This window comes from Montipora foliosa, chromosome 1, assembly GCF_036669935.1.
Source record: "Montipora foliosa isolate CH-2021 chromosome 1, ASM3666993v2, whole genome shotgun sequence".
Lineage (NCBI taxonomy): Eukaryota > Metazoa > Cnidaria > Anthozoa > Scleractinia > Acroporidae > Montipora > Montipora foliosa.
Window position 1 is genome coordinate 44,204,216 of NC_090869.1, and position 12,500 is coordinate 44,216,715.

The 12,500-nt window shown below is 38.2% G+C and overlaps 1 protein-coding gene and 1 pseudogene across 7 annotated transcripts in view; both read left to right on the forward strand.

Moving 5' to 3' along the window:
* LOC137999261 (zinc finger CCHC domain-containing protein 14-like) overlaps positions 1 to 12,500 on the forward strand; it is a 133,521-nt gene that overhangs the window by 63,875 nt on the left and 57,146 nt on the right. The window lies entirely within an intron of this gene.
* LOC137991900 (uncharacterized) lies at positions 1,438 to 6,253 on the forward strand (annotated as a pseudogene).

The window sequence follows — 12,500 nt, forward strand, 5'->3', positions numbered from 1 at the left end:
AAGTAGCTGCTATTTCCAAAATGATGGAATTTCCTGGTGATAAATAACCTTGTCTTGGAGAGTAAATTTTTGACTTTGCAGAAACAATGGTCAACCTCAAGAGTTTGGGCGATTTTGATCTTTGTTTTGATTTCGTTCATTAATAGTTGTCAAACTTTATAACACTTGACAGAAAAAGAAACTTACGAAAACCCGGTATCTTCCCTTCATTTGACACAGATGCTTCACTGTTTGGCGAGTAAACATGCCGCGGTAACTTAATCACGGCGCCCGCTGAATTCCGGCTATGTTACTTTCGATTTTGCGATTTATTTGTGCAACCAAAAGTACAATAAAATTGAATGTAGAAAAAATCTCCCAAAATGTTTGTTGCTGATCGTAACTTTTTATATTTTATATTCATGGTTCAAAAATTAATGTTGTTTTCATGTCGTAAATTTGTTATTCTTGAGCGACCGTCCTGGAAACTTCCTTCTGCTCTTTCTAAAAACTGTGTATCAATTTACTTTTTCATCAATATTTGTTTTTGCATAAAGCAAGCTGACAAAATCTGTACCTTGCTGAGTTCGCATTTGTTAGCGTTAATAGTATTTTTGGTCCAATGCTTCCAATGTTTTACGAAGGGGTTGGTCACCCATCCAGATACTAACCCCGCCAGAGAGGGATTAATTGTAGTAAATTTTAGTATTACAAAGCTGCTCAGAGGGCACGCTTAAACTTGTGGTGAAAGAAGTTGTCAGGGAGCTTGAAAATTATCAACATGTCAGCCCAGAAGCCAAATAATGTTTCTCACTTCCCATTTATTTTCTTCAATCTTTCTGGGTTCAGTACTTTGCTAGTAACCACATGTCTTCTCAGGCTATTTACCCAAGACTTCTACCATGGAATTACAATGATAGACAATACCAAAACAATATTGTGCACTGTTAGAACTACATATTACCAAGGACAACTTGAATCTCCTGGAAGACAACACACAGCTCAGTTGACATTTTATATGGAATAAATCGCTGTGTTACGTCACTACCACACGTACAATACCAAAAGTGCAATAATAAAATTGAATGTAGATAAAGGCAGTGTAAATGCAGTAGTTTTTCTCGATCTAAAAGATGCTTTCGATACCGTTGACCATACAATTCTTCTGTCCAAATTATTCGAATATGGTATCCGCGGTATCGCTTATGAATGGTTTAAGTCATACCTAGATAATCGCAATCAACAGTGTTTCGTAAATGGTTCGCTCTCAAATAGTCAAATTCTCACTTGTGGTATTCCGCAAGGAACAATTCTAGGACCTTTGCTTTTTATTTTATACATAAATGATCTTCCTAATTACCTGTCTAATTCAGTTGCACGTATGTATGCCGATGATACCCACCTGACCTTTGCCAGTAACAACATAGAAACGATCAATGATGTTATGAATCACGACCTATATCCAATGTTAATACATATGGCTCGCTGCTAACAAATGGACTCTAAATTCATCTAAAACTGAGTTCATGTTAATTGGATCGCGGCAAAGGTTAGGTACTTACGATACTCCCCCTAAACTAATCATAGGTGGTGACATAATTAAACAAGTTAGCTCGGTTAAATCTCTGGGTGTGCATATAGACGAAAACCTTTCATAGAATATACATATTGAAAAAATAGCCAAGAAAATCGCATCAGGCATTGGAGCAATTAAACGTTGTAGGCCTTTTGTTAACCGAACCACGCTGGAGTCCGTTTTCAATGCCTTAGTTCAACCGTACTTTAATTACTGCAGCGAGGTCTGGGGGCATTGTTACAAAAGTCTTTCGAATAAGCTCCAAAAGTTGCAAAACCGGGCTGACCGTATTCTAACCTTCTCCAGTTATGACACAAGCGTTGATCCTCTTTTTGAGCAACTCAACTGGAAATGGTTGGATACTCAGTGACAAATACAAGTGGCCACCATGGTTTATAAATCTATTCATGGTCTTGCGCCCGACTATCTTGGTTCTCTTTTCACTAAATATGATAATAATAATAATAAGTAGGCATTTATATAGTGCCTTTATCCAATGTCCAAAGGCGCTTTACACAATAAAAATCAGTATTAAAAAACAATAAAGCTAAGAAATGCTATCAATAATAACTATACTTGAACAAATAAGTCTTAAGCTTAGATTTAAACACATTGACATTAGGGCTTAACTTTATATCTAGTGGCAAATTATTCCATAATTTAGGAGCTACAACGGAAAAAGCTCTACCACCATAACTCTTGAGATTGTACCGAGGAACGTTTAAAAGATAATTATCAGATGATCGAAGCCTGCGCACAGGAATGCAACCCTCAAGCATATCATATAAATATAGGAGGGCTAAACCGTTGAGAGCTTTATAAGTTAGGAGCAATATCTTGTAAACTATGCGCTGCTCAACTGGTGGCCAATGAAGCTGACATAACACTGACGTAACTGGGTCGTATTTACGACCACCAACAACCAACCGAGCAGCACAATTTTGAACCATCTGCAACCTCTTAATTAGGTAGCAGGGAAGACCAATCAGTAGCGAATTACAGTGGTCCAACTTACAAGTAACAAACGCGTGAATTAGAGTCTTAATATTCGCTTGCAACAAATATCGCTTAATTCTAGCGATATTCCTAATGAGAAAAAAAGCAGATTTACAAATAGCAGTGACGTGAGACTCAAGTGTCATGTTGTCATCAAAGGCGGTTCCCAAATTTCTCGCGGATGAAGTAGGTACTACTTGCTCATCGTCAACAAGTAAAAGATCAAGCTGTGGGTGAGGGCGGTGTTGCGCTCCAATGACTAGCACCTCCGTTTCACTATTATTAAGCTTATGCTTATTACACAGCATCCACTTATTTATATCACTAATGCAGGCCTCAATGCAGGAAACAGCAGAAAGTTTGTGAACCGTCGAAGGTGACTCGAATGAAAGATAAATTTGCTTGTCGTCTGCATAGAAGTGAAAACACATCCTGTGAAATCTAACTATGTTCCCCAACGGTGATGTATACAGTAAATACAAAATAGGTCCTAAGACTGAGCCTTGAGGTACACCCCAAAAAATATCTTGACTAGTGGACTTTCCCTCTCGAACCATCACAAACTGCTTTCTATTAGTGAGGTAAGATTTAAACCAGGAAAGCGCTATGCCCTTAATACCGAAATGATGTGACAATCGCTGCAAAAGAATAGAATGGTCAACGGTATCAAATGCAGCAGATAGATCTAACAAAACAAGCCAATAGGATAACAGAGCGGCGATTATCAATAGCTCGCAGGATATCATTTTGAACTCTAAGCAAAGCCGTTTCAGTACTGTGCAATCTCTTGTATGCAGACTGGAAAACTTCACCTAGATCATTATTCAAAACATAGCTAGTTAACTGATGAGCAACAGCCTTTTCAATTAATTTGGAAGTAAACATTGAATTCGAAACCGGTCGAAAATTACTAAAAACCTCAAAGTCAGAATCCACCTTCTTCAATAAAGGGATCAACAGCGCTTCCTTGTGGACGTCCGCAACAATTCCTGTCTCTTGAGCACACACACAGGAACTGGATCCAAAGCACACGACTTTATAGAACCAGCCTTGATAAGATGCTTCACTTGTTCAACCCGACACCTCTTCAAAGCTGGTCAACTGAAAAGGGCAGTGGACTGAGTCTGAGAGGAAAGGTGCTGCATCGCAAGCATTGCTAGAGAGGTTATTATGGATATGTACAATTCTGCTATTGAAGAAATCTGCGAATCTCTCAGCTAAATCCACATCAGAAGAAGAATGAGGATACATCGGTTCAGCTCTCTTGTGCAATAATTTATCCACAGTTTGAAATAAAATCCGCTGATCACCTTGATGGTCCTCAATTAAGCCAGAATAGTACTCAAGCTTAGCATTAGAAATCAGATTCGAAACCACATTGCACTGATCTATAAAGTGATCTTTGTCAGTAGAGCGACGCGCGTATAAACTTGTAGCCGGTTGGACAGATATCACGATGAAGAAATCATTATCGTTGTCAGCGAAATTAAGCCAAGTTTCTGTCAGAGCCATCATATCAATATCATTTTCGACTACGAAATCCTTGATGGCTAAGGTCTTGTTTTTAACGGATCTTGCATTAAGCGGACACAAATCAGCAAGGTGAGGTTCTTTGCAAAAATTTATAGGTGTACAAGCGATAGAGATTAAGTTATCAACACAGCGCGGATTTGCATAAGCTGCCCCTTGATGTAATGGTGTTACACAGCGATAAGAATGAAGGTGACTGAAACAATCGTAGGAATATTAAAATGACAGTTTCGTCTTCTTTCCTGAACACGCCTTCCGGCTCTGTTGCCCCTCTATCTAGGCCAAAAAGAGTTTCCAAAGCGCCTCACACAATACTTGGTACCCAAAGCGTTAGGGTGGCCTACAGGAAGCATAACCTCAAGGCTCCTGTAATTCCAGGTAGAAAGTGTAACAGCCGAAGCAAACGAAGATAATGAAGAAGAAGTCGAAGATATACTCAAATTAGTTCTCGCTGCTTGATCCTGGGTCATTCGATAGCGTGAAATAGAATTACAATGAAAAGCAGGACCTGGATTACGTTCAACATCCATGTCAATGGCCAAATCGAAAACCGAAGGAAGTGACAAACATAGGCGGCCATGTTTATACCACACAACAATCGGCCGAGCAATCCTTGGTCTCCCGCATCTTGCTCCCAAGAGTTTAGAAACGCCGTAAAACTTAAATGGCTCCACATAATTTCCTCTGGAGTCTCCGAGGCAGTCATTAAAAATAAAGAAATATAAAACCACGCCAGAAAAAAGAACAAAAAATAGCGAGCTACTGAAACAACGTGCAGCCATGTCAGGCGCATAACATTATGATCCACCTTATAATTTAAGGAACTCTGAAAACAAACTAGCTGTTCCATTGCCCCGCACCAATTTCCTGAAAAATAGCTTTAGCTATAATGGTGCGGTTATCTGGAACAGCTTGTCCCCTGAATTGCTGCAAGCAAAATCACTTCAATTTTTTCGAAATGGTTGTCGCGATTTCTTCGTCTGAAATGACTAAACGCACACGGCATCTATACAAAGCAGAATTTTTTTATTTTCTCTATTTTCTCTTTTAATTTCGGATCATGTTTATATAGATTAAAGAAGATTGTAATTTTTATTATTATTATTTTATCTGATAGATATACCGTGTTTAAATAAAAATCAAGTTCAAGTTTAAGCAATGCATGTTTATTTTTTCTAAAGAGGACAGGAATTTCTTTTTTATGACAAATGATTGATTAATAGGCCGGTAGCCAGGTTTTTAACCTTAGAAAAGGATCTGTTTCGTCGTACAAACGTGTGAGGACCTGTGAGCGAAAGGGCCTCTGCTGGTATGACTTCTGGGTGACCCCTTAAATGGTCTTAATGACCCCCCAACTTGAAAAAAAATGTCTGGAACGGTGCAGGCAACCCAGTGTACCCTCACGGAGGAGCTAGTCTTATTGTGAACCGTTTGGAAACGTTTGTGCAGGGTTTCAGGTTGCATCAAGTGCAAATAGAAGTACGTAAGTTGAAAAGCTTCGGTCGGGATCTCACCCTTGAAGGATTCCAAACTAGGCTTGGTAGCCACCCTAGAATGTTCTGGAAGCTATGTTTTACATAACAAATGCAAAGCACATGTAGAAAGCCCAAAACACATGTGAATTTTGGCAAGCAATCTGGTCAAAGCTGAGAAATTTTGTCTTTGACGACACACAATGGAGAGCGTGTAGAAAAAGCACAGTCATTGAAAAAATGGAGGAAAAAACAAAAGGATTAAAAGCTTTCAACAAGAAAATAATTATGACAAAAAGGTAGAGAAAAGTATGAATAAATCAAAATGGGTGGGATTGCATTGCGTCATTGGTAATACAGAAATTGCTCAGAATCGGGTGAAATGTGTTAAAATGAGGTTCTTTAGTCATGGAGCATTTTAGTTTTGGACAAAAATTAATGGAGAATTTTTTGTTTCCCTCTCCGAAATACCCGATTTGGAAATTCATGTCAGTTGCTGTAAAAATTTCTGCCTCACAATTATTTTGAAGAAAGTATTGCTTTAACTGAACAACGGTTTTAAACCTACAATCAAAAATGAATGGAGTCTTGTGCCATTTTTATCACATGTCCATTCGCTGTTAAAACAATCCCACAATACCCCTCGTGCTTGTCATGTGCGATTTTGCACTTTTCTCTGAAAACCTTTCTTGAAACAGCTGTATAAGACTATGATAATTGTTTTAGTTCTCCAGATAAGACGTTAGTGCGAGGATCACTTCTCTCATTTGCAAAGGCATGCATGTTCAGGGCTTGAAATAATGTCCCTGTTGGCACCAGTCAAGATGTCGAGACAAATATGCATCAGTGGTTGCCCCCTGTAGCATGATGCTTCAATTTCAAGCAAGAACATTTCGTGAGCTTTTATTGTAGAAGCAGCCTCACAATCAGTGCAGGAGTCATTGACCACACTGCACAGTCACAATGTTTAGTTACACTTGTACTTCCCACTATTGCTGCCTATCACTTCTACGATTTAATTTAAAAGTGTTCTAAAGTTATGAAGCTGAAGGTTTTGATCGTGCAGATTCTCACCAAAATAAAGGCCTAAGATACACGTTTGAGATTTTATAAGAGAGTAGCCCAGATTTTTGGTACTGACACTTTTAGGGGGCATTTATTTCGCTTGTCACATTAGTTTGCAACATTAGTTCGCAGCAAATTCCATGTGGACTGTAAGAGGTACAGTATTACATGTAGCATAGACAACGATACACATGCTGACATCATGACTGATGGATGACAAAGCGGAGAGACTCAGTGACAGATATAATGAATGAAATGCATGAATATATGAAGTAAATTATATATTGAACTGCGGATATGAAATCAAGTAAAGCTATGATCCTTGCAGTTATGAACGCAATTTTGGCAATTGCGTAGAGAATTCTGAAAAATAAAGGACTTCACCGGGGTTTGAACCTCATGATGATGCCAGTGTGACCCTCTAAACAACTGAGCTATGACGCCACTGATGTTATGTCCTGGTCTTTTGTGGGTTCTAACGGTTCTGGTGATTAATGAATCAAGGAATGAAATGATATATGAAGTGAATCATACATTAGACTGCAGTATAGTTAACGACAGTTCAGGTCAACAATAGTTGTTCGAAAATTGGCCCAAGTTATGAATCTAAAATACATACATCTTATTCGGGGAACAAGGCACAGTTTGGCGGTTGTCAGGAGGTCCTAAAGTTAACTAGATTGGCATTAGCACTCTGGATATGAAAATTTCTATAATTGAAATTCTATTTTCTCCAAGGAGACATATTTGGATAATAAATTGCTGCGATTGTTAGGAACATTCTATAAATAGTTATTGGGTTGCCATATGGCAAGTGGTGAGTGGCGTTTTTTTTTAAATTGAGTTGCCATACATGTATAAGCTGTAACTGCCCGGAACTACAATGTAACAGAGGTTGCCAATACTCCAAAGCTCTGAATCAGTCTCAGGGTCTCTTGGTACAAGATAGAATTTTGAACTCGATGGATTAATTCAAGGGATTTAATGTACAGACAATCAGAGAAATAATCAATCAAGGCTGTGTACAGTGTCATTGCTGTAAATACTGATGGTGGAATTGACAAATCAAAATCGAACAATAGCAAATAAATCCATAGTTTTCACAGAATGATGTTCATAGTTTGGATGATAAGAGTTTACAGATGTAGAAGCCAACTCTAGTTATTCATAAGTTGCGGATAGATCATAGGTTCAAACTGAATAATTAAGATACTAACAATAATTATTATAGATTCTAACTGAAATAAGCCTGGTATGTGGCACGATATGCCAAAAAATAGAAACAACAAAAGGTACCTGCCTCACATGAGGATTAATATGGATTTGTAGCACATACGTGTAGTTTACATATCCTGACTCGCGTACAGCATATACAGTGTATAATGGATGATTACAACAATATCCTAGAGGTTTTAAATCAAAAAGGGTCTCAATGAAACCAAATAATCATTTCAGGATGTAGCAAAGAATAGCACTAATTTTGACAAACGCAACACTTGAAAGGCTAGCGCAAATAAAAAGATAAAAAACTTACATACCCTGGTTTACACTTGTACCAATGAAGACAGCGAAAGGTTAGCAGTAGCAGATTCCATAACCTTACTGATAGCATGAGTAGCAATTTTTTTTATTTACCATGAGAAATTAGTCTTGTATTTATTTGGTGTAGGACGTGTTCCAAGTTTACGGAGAAGAAGTTGGGTATTTGCCCATTTCCTCACGATAATTTCTATGCGCGTGTGGCGAGCTATATTACTCATTTTGCTGTGAAATTCTAAAACTTTTCATAGATCTTATTAAATTCTAGATGGTTCGAATAAATGAGAAATAGTTTCCTTAAAACTAACATAGGCAATCCAGTCAGAAAATGAGATGAGTTTTATTTTTTTCTTTTATTTTATTTTTTTCCATGTCAGGAAAATGGAAAAGTTGCGCAACAGGTCTTTCTCGTCACTCCCCTGCTGAGTATTGTCTTTGTGCCTAGAGTCTTCTGTTTGTATCTTTGGTAGGTTTTAGGGGGTAGTATTAATGGCCGGAGATTGGGGAAGTGCTCCAGGGGCTATATTAATGATAATAGGTGTTGTCATTTAAGATTCTGTTCCTTCCTTGCTGGTTGTGGGCCAAACATTGTCAAGACAATGCAGATCTCGATTTAAGTTGATTCAAGTCGAATTGTCAATATTTCTTACTGTCCCGTTATCCTTCTTCCTGTAATTTTTCTAAGTAACTTGCGAATCGACAGTCTCTAAGAGGAGTTGTGTAAAGACAAGACAGTTTCGACTCAATGTGGGTGTATTGGACAACCCTCCACGAATTGGGTTTCTTGTTTTCATGCATGCAATGAAAATTAGGATGGGTTTTTTGCCTCTAATAGCAAAGATATCGTTTGTTTCAATAAAATTTTTCATTAGAAAAGATTTCTGTGAGATTGTTCGTCCTTTGTGGATTCATTGTGTAGTGTAATAACTTAACTAATTTGCATATGTGGGTTGAAATTTGATACGCGAGCAGTTTTCATAAAAATGACAGGAATTTTTAGTCCTGTTCTTTCTGGCAAATGAATAAAAAGCAGCTATAGTTTTTAACGTCAGAAAATGATTTGTTTTGATAACTATAGTGTACAATGAAGTTTATTTGGGAAGCCAACAATATTTCTTTAACTGGTGCCTGGTTAACCCAATTTATTGCTACGACCTACTAGTGAGAAGAGTGTTTGCATTACTCATTAACACAAAGATTTTTCAACAATGTATCGCTTTGATCTAACCCAAAATCATTCAAGTACTACTAGGACCAAAAAATCGATTATATTTTTCTTTGGATTTCAAAACTACATGTATGTCAACTAAACAGTAAGTGGCCCAAGTTTTAAGCCTTGATTTAGAAAAGTCACCTGGTTATTTTAACTGGAATTTTCCTTTTTCATGGAGAGCCATTACTAACTTTATAGTCTTGAGAGTGCTGGATAGAGGAGAAAATGATTTCAAAGACTCAATGGTTTAAGAATGCAATGAGTGTGTACGCGGCTGAATTAATATGCAGCATGAGAGTTTGGGGCTTTCAGACTTTCAAATTTGTGTTTTGCATATATAATAAGCTTCGTTTATAGCTGAAATTTTAAGCTAGTGAGTCAATGACGTCACTTTTGCCTAGATCCAACCCTCTGATGTCCAATTGTTCAGTTTGGAACATGACTAATGGTGGCCCTTTAAGTGCAAAACTTACGCTCAAAGTAAACAACCTTTGAATAAAAATCAAAGCTCAAAATTTGCAGTCAAGTTTGAAGCAAACACACTTTCAAAATCTGAAGAAAAAAAGAAAGTGATTTTTTGTTCACAGTAGCACTTTCAGATAGTACAAAACATCATATTTATGAACCATTTCCTTCACTTTTGTGTTTGTCAGCATTATGATTTGCGATAATTCAGGTCCGTGTGTTCATAATTTGTTTTTGGATCTCATAGTTGTTTAGATTTTCAATTACAGTAGTTCACCATGAAGTCAAAATAGATATGTTTCTGAGGAAACAAAACAAAAAATAGGTAGTGTTTTTTATCCGGACTAAGCAGCTCTTGGGATGATGAGAAATATGCCGCATTCCAGCTCGATCTCCTGGCCTGCTTCTGTTAAGCCCTGACCAAACAGGAGCAAGAGTTGACGAGAGTTGAAACTCTTATTGTCGTTTGGCTAGGAACTGTCATCCACTCTCCGCTACTCTCATCAACTCTCGAGAGCTCTCATCAAATTTGAAGCTGCTCAAATTTTCATGAGAGTTGTCGAGAGTTTGTCTCGTTTAGCCGTGCATGAGAGTTTGAGTGAGAGTTTTGCGGTCAGCAGTTACAGTTTCTTTTTTCCAGTGGGCTGAGATAAAACAGGAAAACTAATATGGCATCGGACTTGGGGACCAAGGAACAATGCCAATGCTTTGGAAAAAAAGTGGAGTCGGGAGGAAATTTTTGCACTAATTGACTTATACTATTCAAGACCTTGCCTCTGGGATGTTTCCTCCAAGGACTATTGCAATAGGGAAGTGACAGCCCAAAAGCATAAACATTAGAAATAAACCTGCAGAAGCTTACACACAAACTCATTTTAGCGATCTGGCTTGCTAAATATACCAGTTGGCTAATCGCCATATTTACGTCAGAAAGGGTTTTCCCAGGGTCTCTCTTTTTTACACGTGTAACTCTCAACAAACTTTCATCAACTCTCGCTCTCATTTGGCCAACTCTCGATCACTCACAAGAGTTTCAACTCTCGTGAACTCTCATCAACTCTCGCTCTCGTTTAGCCAGGGCTTTATTGTTGGAGTTACCAGGAGTTGGGAGGCACAGTGGCCTCATGGTTAGAGTGCTCGACTCCGGATCGAGTGGTCCGGGTTCAGGTCTTGGCTGGGGACATTATGTTGTGTTGTTGGGCAAGACACTTTACTCTCAGGATGCCTCTCTCCACCCAGGTGTATAAATGGGTACTGGCGAAATACTTTGGTAACCCTGTGATGGACTAGCATCACATCCATGGTGGAGTAGAAATACTCCTACTGTAGTCACTTCATGCTACGGAAACCGGAGATGAGCGCCGGCCTGATGGGCTTTTTGGCTTGTAAGCATCGACTTTACCAGGAGTACTTATTCTAGCATTTTTCTTTTTTTTTTTTTTGGATTGGCCCAGCCAGCATTACTCGTAGGAAACATCCAGTTTTAGCACCTTCAACAGTGTTCCAGATAAGAGTCACGTCTCAGGTCAACCCGACAAAGAAAACTTCCTGACCCGACAGGTGAAATGTAAATATTCAGTTAAATATTACAACAAAATTAAAAAAACAGAAGACGGAAATTTCTTGATGAAAAAGTATGTTGTTTAACTGTGAAAGCGACAAACGGTTAACATTCTCCCCTGCAGTTCATTCAATGTAAAGAAGAACCTTGACACAAGGTGATCACATGCACCTTTGTGGCTGCCTTAATAAGCACATGATCAGTTTCTTCCTTTTGACAGAACATCATGACCTTTGCCTTGATTCATAGTCGGAGACTGCAGAAATTTTAGTCTGAGAATTCGAAATTCAGAGTTTTATATAAAAATTGTGTTATTTTTTCTTCATCCGTTGTTTGGCTTGCCTTTTACTGTGATACTTTTTGGTGCAAACGTAAGGCCAAAAAACATTTTGATCTGGCATCAGATTAGACTGAAAAACAGCAGAAACAACAAGTTCAGGCCTTCCTTAGTGTGTGGAGTAAATGTTTGCTTAGTGCAACTGCAAGACATGGGGAAAACGTCCGTCAGATCAGGCCGGCAAAAGAATGGCACACTTATTTCCGAATCATCATGAAACTTTAAAGAGAAGTGAGCGGGAGGATGGAAAAGCTCTGATTGCATGAATCAAGAAGGGATGAGTGCGATATCTGTTTTTCCAGTGAAATTTAATCACTGTTGAATTCACCAGTTAGGCAATTCATTTTTCTTGAATCGCAAGACTTTTAAAAGAAAACAAGCAAATCCTCGGCAAGCGAACAGAAAACGGAAATAAGCCATTTCAGAGTCGACTGTCAAAAGCCAGCGAATACTACACTAAACAGTAAAATTAGAAATCACAGACGTTCTATACACTGTAGCTCGTAATGTGACAGATGGTCTTTGTTGGTTCAAGGTCAAACAAGGAGTTTTATTGATGTACTTTATTCCACTTTATCTCAGAAAACTAGATTATTTACATTTTGATGTATTTCATTGAAACACGCCAGCTTGGCTTAGAACCAGAATCGGCTAGAAAGAACAAACTTCAAACAAGATCTCCAACAAATTAAGCTTACCGGTACCTGAACGTGCTCTAAACAAACTTCGGAAACACACAAGCTGGTGATATTTCTCCTTACTTTTAC